Source organism: Cucurbita pepo, chromosome 2 (assembly GCF_057944985.1).
Source record: "Cucurbita pepo subsp. pepo isolate OVF chromosome 2, ASM5794498v1, whole genome shotgun sequence".
Taxonomy (NCBI): domain Eukaryota; kingdom Viridiplantae; phylum Streptophyta; class Magnoliopsida; order Cucurbitales; family Cucurbitaceae; genus Cucurbita; species Cucurbita pepo.
In genome coordinates, this window is record NC_141799.1 from 9,366,711 (window position 1) to 9,379,159 (window position 12,449).

A 12,449-nucleotide genomic window follows, 5' to 3' on the forward strand; every position below is an offset into this window, starting at 1 on the left:
TTTTTTTTTTCACGTACGAAGGGACGTTGCGACCACAACACAGAAATCTCAAGTCGTGGGCATGACTTTAGTTGTGGTCGGGGATGTGGCGACAGAGGAAGTGTGTCAACCTATCACCAATCTATGACCATGTCAACCACTAGAAAGACAAAAGCATGATTAGGCGTTACTCATGTGAAAAATACAGGCACTACGTAGATGAGTGTCCAACTAAAAAGTGCGATAAGGAGATAAACCTTATACATGACCAAGAGCTCATATTGATGTTGGTTGAAAGTATCCCTAACTTGTTGATTCTCATTGAAGATAAGGTTGGCAAACCTTCTCACAAATAGAGAAGACTCAGTGGAGATAAACATGTGGTACCTTGACAATAGAGCAAGCAACCACATGACTGGAGATCGAGTAAAGTTCAAGGAGCTTAATGAGAAAATCATTGAAAATGTGAAGTTTGATGACAAATCAATTTTACCAGTCGAAGGCAAAGGATCCCTCTTGTTCAAGTTTAAGAACAACGATCAATGTCTACTGAATAAGTTATATTAAATCCCCAGTTTGAAGAGTAATATTATCAGCCTTGGTCAAATTACAAAAGAAGATAGCAGGATGGAGTTAGTAAGTTCGTTCTTCAAGATATTTGATAGAAGAGAAGCCTTGTTGATGGAAGTAAAACAATTGCAAAAACTCCTATATAAGATACTATTAGACATCCGCCATCACACTTCTTCATTGGTGATACTCGTAGATCCAACTTTGTTATGACATGCAAAACTTAGACATGTGAATTTCCATGCACTCAAAATGATGGTAGAGAAAAAGATGGTTATGGGCTATCAAAAATCATACACTTGAACTAACGGTGTAAAAGTTGCATAGTCTCCAAGCAAGCAATATTGTCATTTCCAGCTCAAACCAATTTTCATGACGACAACCAGTGCAATTGGTGCATGTAGATTTATGTGGCATGATCACTCCATCATTGATTGCTGGTAATAAATATTTTCTCTTACTTGTTGATGATTGTAACGCCCCTAATTTTGTCTAACCTAATTAGAGACGTTACCTTGTACTTGCATAACGACAGAACGAGAGTTCACGTAAGACAATCTCAATAACGACAATACGTTCATTATTATAAGCAGTTCATACCTGGGGGAGAACAATAACGACAGCCTAACCTAGAAATAATCAACAGAGAACTAGAGAAACAATTGCAATAACTATTAACCGAGAGCATCCAACAAGACGCCTACAACACTACAAACCCTCCTTAAGACTTCCATGGCCTTCGCAGCATCCACTGTCAGCCATACATGGGAGCCTTGCCCTTACCTGAAAATATGGGTAGCACGTGTTTTGAGTATCATATAAAATACCCAGTAAGTCGCCCTACTGTTGGGGTTAAGCATATAATCATACCTTAGGATACATGCGGTCGCATACAATACACATACATAAGCACAAGTGTCAAAAGAAAGAAACCGAGGGAGGGGTATGTCTTCCATTCCTTTCCATGGCCTTAGCCATTGCTTTGTCCGGGCGGGGTGGATGCATGGTCTCCCACACATGGCCCACGTGCGTGACTGTGGGCCCACCAGGCGAGTTCGCATGCTAACTCCCTGGATCTGGCTTGGTCGGGTACGTATGACATACATTACCGGATGCCACGGAAAAGGAGGGCCTACATGATATCGTAGCGAACACAATATCGAATGTACGCGTCCGTACCATCAGTAGCATAACGGGGGAGTGCCCCATGTACATAACACATAGCGTGCATGAGGTCCTTAAGGTTTACCTCCATGGCATTATACATACAACGTTCCATCCCCTCACCGCATTACATGGCATAACTGGGTTAAACATCGAGTAAGCATATCGTAGCATACTAGTCATCACATTCATGGCATGCGAGGTTCTCATTACAATCATGACATGTCGATTAAGCTCATACATACAGGGTAGCAAACCGTGGCACAAACATCACATACATAAACATGACATACGTAGCATTTCACTGTAAGAAACATATAACCTAGCATACATCAACAACACACATGGTGCATGCAAGAACCACAGGGCACGCACCAACATACATACATAACTAACACCAACAGTAAGGTTACTTACCTCTTGGCCTTGGCTGAAGTTACTCGCGATAAGCTAACGTCCATGTCTAACTACCTCCTATAACACCACAATATACACTTAGCGTCCTTTCATGATGTAACCCAACCAACCTTATGTCTAACTATCAAAGTAAGTTCCTATCATGATATGTGTTTAATAATTAAGAGTTACATTGACCTCAGATGCCTAAAATAAGGGCGAAAACTGCTCCAGAAGGGTTGAAAACCTTGGAATCGGTATATTATTTGTATACCAAGCCGTTAAGCCAAACCGTCGAGCCACACCGCCGAGCCGAGCCGCGGAGCCGAAACAATGAGTCGACAAGCCGAGAGGGTCCCTGGTGGCGCATAACTCCTGGATGCAGGTTGGTATCGCTGGTCTTGGGCTGGAATGGATACGCGACCCAACGTCAATGTCTGACGCAGACTGCAAGGCGTCGGCCGCAACAGTGGGCCGCACGTTGGCTGAGCGAGCTCACGGGTACCCGAAGAACCCGACCCGCGACCCGCTGCTCTATCTTCCTCACCCAAGGATCCCGATGAACCCTAATCGCAGAGTTCGACTGCTGTTGCCGATGAGACCACCGCCTTCCGTCGTCCTTGGCGATGCGTCTGTCCCGCTTGTCCCGAAGTACCCTGGCGTCGGTTTGCTCCTACCTAAGGGTTCACAGAAGTCTGAAGTCTCGCGACGTTTTCGATCCCTCACCTAAACCTTTCGGCTCCTTCCTCACAGGTACGACAATGACTCGAAAGGAAAAGACGGTTGCTAAGGTACCTAGGGTTTAATATGGGGACTCAAGGCATTAATACGCCCTTACTGGCAAGGCATGCCTCACTGAAAATCTCGCGATTTTCGGCGAGATTTAAGGCGTTTTTGTTTTTTTTTTTTTTTTTTGCCTTTTTGAAACCCTTATCGTTACAATGATTATACTTGTTGGATGTGGGTGTACATGCTGAGAGAAAAAGGAGAGGTCTTATGTGTATTTATGAAGTTCAAAAGACTCGTTGAAAGTGGGTTTGATTATAAGCTAAAAAACTTGTGCACTAACTAAGGTAGCGAGTTCTTATCCCAAAACTTCTCAAAGTTTTGTGAAGAGGAAGACATTGAAAGTCACCTCACCGCATCGTACATTAAAAAAAAACAAGATGATATGGTTGTGTGAAGAAATTGCATCGTAATGAATATCGCATGAAGCTTACTCAAAAGTATGCAAGTCCCAACAATTTTTGTGGTGAGGCAATACGACATGTGATTTGTCTTCTAAACCATTTGCCAACAAAGGTATTGGACACTCGCACCCCTCACGAATTATGTTGCGGTAAGAAACCTCACTTTGAGCATGTTAGAAATTTTGATTGTACAACATATGTTACGACTACAAGGCCACATATCAAGAAATTTGATGATAAAAGCCAAAAGATGGTGTATTTTAGCATGGAGGACGGGACCAAGGAGCACAGGCGATATGATCCTCAATATGAAAAAAATCACATTGGTAGAGATATCTTACTCGAAGAAGAGAAGAAGTAGGATTGGTGCAGCTTAGGCGAGAACAAACAAACTATTGTAGCGTTCACAGTTGTAGAAGAGTGTCATGCGCCTGATGAACACCCTCATCATCATACGATGCGTATTCACACTCAACATCATGCGGTGCGTATTCGCACTCATCATCATGCTGTGCACATTCGCACTCATCATCATACTATGTGCTTTCGCACTCATCATCATATTGTGCGCATCCGCACTCATCATCTTTAGGGGAAGTAGCCCTATGCTTATGAACATACAATATGCATGAGGTCCCTCTAAATTCATCATAATGTCTTTTTTGACACAACCCTCTAGTCTCATCTCTTTGTTACTCTAAGTAACGCATACTCGTGAATATTTATATTAATATCATTTTCATGCTCTTAGGGTTGTGTCCTATGTGATAAGAATCACGGTGAAGGAAAAAAAAATTATATACTTCTTTGAATCAGGCAGATTTGATTAGAGAGGTGATGATTTTTTCTGATTCGAGGACGAATCCTTTTGAAGAGGGGAAAGATGATAAGAATCACGGTGAAGGAAAAAAATTGTATACTCCTTTGAATCAGGCAGATTTGATCAGAGAGGTGATGATTTTTTCTGATTCAAGGACGAATCCTTTTGAAGAGGGGGAAGATGATAAGAATCACGGTGTTCCAAATGGACCTATTGCCAAGAAGATTAAAAAAATGCCGATGCCAAGAAGATTCAAAAAAATGTCGATTCAAAAATGTCAACAACATAATTCAAACCTACGCGTAGAGAGCTCAATTAATTTTGAACCTATCACATTAGTCACTCAAACACATCAACATTAGAAAGAACTATTTTTCATAAATGATGTAAAAGTCAAATGGTCAATTTGACTTATTCTTTTGTGGAGATTAAAGGGGATCGGGAATAAATCCCGTCTACAAACATCTTTTGTCAGGAGACTATAAATACCCACAATATGTTATGTAAAATTTAGATTCGTGGATGAATGTAATTCAGATCTCAAATTGAGACGTTTTGATATGAACCAAGAGACATCAATCATACAATATACTTCAATGAAGATGTGAAGAAAAAGTTGTCAAAATTATCAAAAGATGTTTCAATTCATGCCACATTGAAGAAGAATGAAGTTTGATTGTCATAAATTTTGGGTGGGTTACAATTAAGAGTTATTGTATTTCATTAATGTATTTTAAGACTTTTTTATTTACTATAGGTTACAATTACATAATGGTTAATTATGACCATTCAGTATGAATGTTACAACTCTTGGAATGCGTTTAGTAGTTTCATTTTGAGGCTATATAAAGCCATGTATGTTGTATTTGTAGGAGAGACTTGAAAAATATAGTAAAAGAAGCATTTGTGCTCTTCTTTAGCCAATGGCTAAGTTTCTTTGCAATTCTATGTAGTTTAGGTTGCATATAGAATCATTCAAGCTCGACATGATCAATCTTGCTTGTGGAGTGATTCGAATCTCAATCAAGTGTTCTTGTCTTGAGATATTTGATCAACAAGAATCATTGAAGCTACACATGATCGATCTTGCTTCTGGAGTGATTAGAATCTCAAACAATGTTCTTGCCTTGAGATATTCAATCAACAAGGTAATCCGAATCTTACTCCCCTTGTAGTGATTCCTTATCTTATCACGTTTCCATTAGAAATCCGAGCATCATATTTGCCATTTCTAAGTTTCAAGCAATTCTTATGGTAGAATTGTACCCGAGCCATTCAACCAAGCCTTGATCAAGTTCGATTATGGAGTGACTCAATTTAGAACAAGGTTTTCAAATCTTGCTTCTAGATCTTCGATCATAAGAGGTAATCTAATTCCAGCCTTGTCTCTTGGTTGATCCAAATTTCATATAAGGAGGCGTTAATTACTTTGATTCAAGGGTTCTTGCTTCAACAAAAGCTTGATCGTTGGGCTGAGAATTAGGGTTACTTTATCACTATGTCAATCTAACGACATGATGCAATATGACACTCATCATCATATAGCATGCTCTATATGGAAAACATCATCATATGAAGGTAAACGTCACGCAATCATCATACTCATCATATTGCCATAAAGTGCATCAAGCATATCAAGTACGTCATTCATCGAAATATATATATACTACGCACATCGTCAAGCATCACAACTCATGCATCATCATAACTTATACACCATCATAAATCATACATCATCATATACTAGTATACGGCATCATACGATGCAACTCATACATCGTCACAATTCATACATCATCACATACTATCATACAACATCGTACGACACAGTTCATACATCATCATAATTCTTACCATTTTTAGCTTATCCTATAGTAAGGCCACTTACTTGGTTGGCCTTAGCCGAAGTACTCCCTAATTAGCTTATCCAAAGGTTTCGGGGGTTCATTTTCAATTGCACCGTTCGTCACCTTTCGTTAATATTTCCATTTTAATTAATAATCCAACTAAAAGTGTGAAACATGGCTCTAAAACGGCCTCGATTACCTTAATCGGGGCTGAAAACATATCCGGGAAGGTAAAAATGGAAAGATGAGCCAAATACGCCACCGCTAGTCGCCGAAGCCGCATCGAAGCATCGTTGTGCCGCTCAAGCCGAAGGGCTTCTTGCACCACGGCTTGACACGTGGCATTACTAGAGCAGCCCACGTCGACACTGTAACGACCCAAAATTTTCTACTTAATTTAAGGTCGCTAGTGTATACGTACCATAAACATTGAATGCGGAAGACTTCATTTAAATTCTATAAAACATAACCTTTAACTTAAAACACAGCCATGGACTTACGTGTTTCGAAAACATTTTTAAAACGACACAACAAAAGACTCGAAATAAAATAAATAAGCGTTTAAGTTTAAAACATCCTATTCTATCCTAAGTCTAAGAAAATAAATGCCACTATCCTATGCATGTGCCATGATCTCAAGTTGCGATGCCGTCATCAGCCGTACAGGGATGCCTTGCCTTAACCTGAAAAATGTAGTAGCACATGGCTTGAGTATTTAAAGAAATACTCAGTAAGTGACCCCACTATTGAGGTTAAATGCAACAATCACATGCAATGAAATGATGGGACCTATCTTTCGTTTCGTTTCGTTTTCCCTACGGTGTAATCCTAATAGGTAATCGTGGACGTGTACCATATACTCTACACGCAGCCCATACATGCGAGTATGGGCTCACCAGCTAGTTCGCACACCGCTGGGCCACTGTCCCTAGCCGGTGGGCATGCTCTAGGGGCCCACTAGGACCCGTTAAAACTAAAATCGTCACGGCAGCGCTATGCAGGGCATAACGATCGTTGTCTTGCCATTTGGATGTACGCGTCCGTACCCTCGTGATGGGATAGGGGTATCCCCCAAATGCATGATCACACAATATGCATGAGGTCCCACTAGTCCTACAGTCATCATTTAATAAACATAACCCTGTGTCATGTTTTCATGCTTACATGTCATTCTCATTCTCATTTCGTTACATATCATACATATTCCTAGCAGGGTTATGTATTATGCAATTTACCATATTTCATGTCATACAATTCATTCAGTTACATTTCAATACTCATGCAACAAGCCATAATCGTACAAGGGCCACACATCGTCACATGCATTCATATCACATCAACTAAGCAGCATAAATAACATAAATTCACGTTCACATGATTTCGTACTTAAGCACAATAATCTAGCATACAATGTATCATATCATAACCAAGTCATAACGTAAACACTTCATAGTCATATCGTTCTCTAACTTACCATAGCCTTAACGTTCTTATACCTATCACAGACATATCATTACGTGACGTACCTTAGTCATATCATCACCAGAACGTATCCTAACGTCATCGTTCTATCAATCTATCACAAACCTATCCCTTTCTACCCTTAACCTAACCGTATTCTTTCATCAATCTCTCCTATCCATAGCACTCCGGTATGTAACCTAACCTTAACGTTTCATGAACGTATCTTACTCCTATCGTTACATTTTGTTTTGTGCGTCCTTCTCGTATCCTATCTCAAACATCTCCTAGAGCACATCGTACCATAATTATTATCATACAATCCACATATTATATAACATAACATAACATATAGGAAGCATATCGATCCAGAGGTGGCCGCTAGTGAGTTAGGCTGCGGGCTAGTTTGGTTGGGCCGAGGGTTTGCAGAGGTGGCCGCTAGTTGCGTCCGCGAGTTACGGGCTGGACTGTTATTTTGTTACTGGATCGAGGAAGGATTTTGGTCACTGCAAGTGGGCTGGATTGCAGACGCGGGTTGGGTCGTGGGTACTCAATTCCGGTCCGACCCGGATCCGACGAATCCTTTCTTCTTCGCCCGATTTCCTGCGCGATTTTTCGATTCTGTTTCTCTCTCCTTCCCGTGATCATTTCTGGCGTTCTTCCTTGCCGTTCTCCTCCTCAATCCTTCTGTTAGACCTTATGCTTCCTTTTCATGAAGTTTCGTGGATTGTAGGCGTCTAGGATGACAGATCACGAAGTTTCGTTTATGGGTTTTCTGATCTCTTTCCAACGACGATTCGTCTCAAAGGACCGTCAAACTCCTCGTAAATAGCTGTAGGGTCATCGGGGATCTCTTTAGCGGTGTATTTCGGGTGTTTTGACGTCAGTTTTGGGTTATTTCGTTCGTGGGTTTCTTTTTCGGATTCCTCACCGGAAAACTTTGTCAACTACTCGCTCTTCCTCTCTCCTCCCTGTTTTTCTCTTCTGTAGGTGTTTTGGGAGTATGGCTGAAGGCTGGGAGGCGTCTTGATGATGCTCTCAGACGTCATGTTCGTATGGGATCCGAAATTAATTTTCGCGTCCTCGCCGGTGACCTTGGGATTTTTTTTAATTAATTTCTCAATGTTACATTGTATACCCCTAAAAACAACTTTCTTCCTTGAAAGTCTCAAATTCTGGTACTAACTCGGGTTATTTTTCTTATCTCGTCCTCACGCTCTCAAGTGGCCTCTTTAGTGTGGGGTTATGCCAAAACACCTTAACTAATACAATGTTCCTGCTGTGTAGCGTTTTTACTTCTCTGGCTAAGATTCTTATTGGTTTTTTCTCGTAACTCAGATCTTCATTGAGTTTGAGTGGTCCGTAGTCTATTATATGGATAGGGTCCGTAATGTACTTCCTCAGCATCGACACGTGAAATACATCGTGCACTCTTGAGAGGGCGGGAGGTAGGGCTAACTTAAACGCTGTTGGACCAATTCGTTCTAGTATCTCGAATGGTCCGATGAATTTAGGACTTAACTTGCCCTTACGTTTGAACCTCAAGACACCTTTCATAGGTGCCACCTTGAGGAATACTAGGTCCCCTATCTCGAACTCTAAGTTTCTACACCTTACATCGGCGTAGCTTTTCTGTCTACTTTGAGCGGTACGCATCCTCGCTCGAATTTTTTGGACAGCCTCGTTGGTGACTCGAACCAGCTAGGGTCCTACTAACTCTCTCTCGCCGACTTCGTCCCAACATAAGTGGGGGCCTACACAGTTTCCATACAGGGTCTCAAGCGGTGTCATTCCTAGAGTGGCTTGGAAGCAATTATTATATGAGAATTCTATCGCACGGAGTTTGGAATCCTAGCTTCCCTTAAAATCTAATAAGCAAGCGCGTAACATGTCCTCTAAAATTTGGTTTAAGCGCTCTGTTTGGAGGTGGAAGACGGTACTAAAGTCGAAGCGAATACCCAACACTTTTTGAAGTCTGCGCCAAAATGCTGAAGTGAAGCGTGGATCTCGATCTGACACTATAGGCACTGGAACTCCATGTAATCTTACTATTTCTTCCACGTATAGTTGTACCCAATTGTCAACTGTATATGTGGCTTTTGCAGGTAAGAAGTGTGTCGACTTGTTGGCAAACTAAGCATTTGCTTACAAACTCGATCATGTCCCCCTTCATGCTCTTCCACTAGAAATGTTGTTTTAAATCTTGGTACATCTTAGTTTCAAGTAAATCAAGATAAAACAAATAAGGGACAAAAAGATATTTTTTGATAAAAAATTGCACTCCGAAAAAGATGAAGTCCAAAGAGAATGGTGTGAAGATTTGAGAACCATTAATTTAACTTTACTTTTTACATAATTCGAGAAAATTTAGAAGTTATAAGTGTAAATTATGAGGGAAAAAAAATCAAACACAACGTTCCAAATTTAGATGGATTAAGAAAGATGTGAATCGAACTTTAGTTGATCTTCAAATAAACATGGAAATGGTCTAAAGTAAATGATAAAGATGGTTTATAATCACAAAGAACAAATATGATAAGGATTTTTTTTTTTCAAGATCTAAGTATGATTTTAGGAAGAAAATGAGAACAAAGTGAGAAATGACAAAGAATGGTGGAAATGTTAGGAAGAAAATAAATAGACAGTAGAAAAGACAGAAAATAACATAAATGAAACATAAAATCAATTCTGATACAACCTAGGTTCTGATACCAAATTGTTACAACCCAAATCCTCAGCCCAACGACCTAGGCTCTAATACCAACAATAAAAATCCTTGGTTTTGATACCTAGGCTATGATACCAACAATAAATTCTAGACAATAAAGGCAACCTAAGCTTTGATACCAACAATAAATTCTGATACAACTCTATACCTATTTTCTCAACAATAGAAATCAATTCTAGAGTCGGACAAAGATGCAACCTAGGCTCTGATACCAACAATATATATACCAACCATAGAAATCCTAAACAATTGATATGAACCAAGAGACATCAATCATACAATATACTTCAATGTAGCATGAATAGGTTGTCAAAACTATTAAAAGATGATCCAATTCATGCTACATTGAAGTATATTGTATGATTGATGTCTCTTGGTTCATATCAACAATTCTTGGAGTAATTGTTGGGCTAGAGTCTATGAAGAGTGGACATAACGGTAGGCTTACCCTTACAACCCTTATCTACCGCACTCTTATCAACACCGCTACAAGTGGATTGCGGCCAATGCTGTACCATTTGGAGGTACTCATATTGATACTTAGCTTTAAGTTTTACTTTCTAAACCATTTGGTATTTAGCTTTTTCAAAGCTAAATAAAACAGAAAGAATGTAGCTACAAAACTTCCCATTTGAAGTCTTTGAAGTCTGAGAAAGATGATGAGAGTAAAAAGGTGAAGGGGTACTTAAAGCAAGCAATCTGGAAAGATATGAGAGTGGAGAGGCACTACAATAAGCAAGCAATTGGGATATGTATTTATAGATAAGGACTCAACCAACCCTCAATGCGATAGGTTTTTGGGATAATTTTGGATGCATGTATCAATTCACATAAATTGGGCTGGACCAATTCGTTGGGTTCTACTGAATTGTGGTTGTCTCCAACGCCCGGACCAATTTGTTGGGTTCTACTGAATTGGGTTGTCTTCATGCTCGGACCAATCGTTGGGTTCTACTAAATTGTGGCCGGACCAATTCGTTGGGTCTATTGAATTGACCGGTCTTCCAGTCTGGACCAATTGAGTTGCAGTCAATTGAATTGGGTTGTCTCTAGGCCTGGACCAATTCGTTGGATTCTACTGCATTGGGTTGTCTTCATGCCCGGATCAATTCGCTGGGTTCTACTGAATTGGGCTGTCTTCAAGCCCGCATGCCCGGATTAATTCGTTGGGTTCTACCGAATTGGGTTGTGCGAAAACCCATTCGTTGAGTTCTACTAAATTGAGCTGTCTTTAGGCCGGGACCAATTTGTTGGGTTCTACTGCATTGGATGGACCAATTCTTTGGGTTCTACTGAATTGGGTTGTTTTCAAGCTTGAACCAATTTATTGGGTTCTACTGAATTCGGTTGGTTTAAGAGCGGGACAAATTTGTTGGGTGGTTGTGACTAGACCAATTTGATGGGTTCTTTGGTTCTACTGAATTGAGTTCAGGCCTGGACCAATTCGTTGGGCTCTTATGAATTGGATTGTCTCTAAGCCTGAGCCAATTCTACTCATTTGGGTTGTCTTCAGCCAATTCGTTTGGTTCTACTAAATTTGGGTTGTCTTTAGGCCAGAACCAATTAGTTGGATTTACCCTTTGTTTGTCATTTGATTTAACCTGTTTTTACTTTCGAGAATGATACATAGAATTTGTTTTTTTAGTACTAGTCGATCCAATAGAATTAATTTGATATTCATGTTGGCTACGTGTGTTGTAGTTTCGGACTAAATATAGTAAATTTGGTATCATGTTATCTCTGTATTGTATTGAAATCTATGAATAATTATTTGGTTATTTTTAAGCTTATAATTTTTTTTTAACTAATATATCATTTTATTAATTTACAATTAAATGACTAATTTATTTCATAATAGTGAGAGTAGTTTCTTTGATAGTACCTACCAAACAAATCAAAGACAATTGTCTCGTTAAATGTACGACATTTATACTATTTTTATCAAAACATATAACAATTTCAAACAATCGGTTATCTCTAGATTCGCTGGTGACATTGCAACTAAAGCTTAGAGATCACTCCTATTGCATCTCTAATTACACCTTCCATATGATCATATCGACCGAACATCGATCATAATTCATGTACATGCTTATAGTTATATGAAAATATCGAAAATGGTTGAATGGGGATTTGAACACCTACCATGATTTCTACATTCATACCTCCAAAAATCAAAGTTATTACCTTCTTTCAATAATGGTTGGAAGTGCACGAATCTACATTTTTAATCTAGCCTCGTAAAGTTAACATTATTTTTCATGCCTACAAATAAAATATATTTGAACTAATTA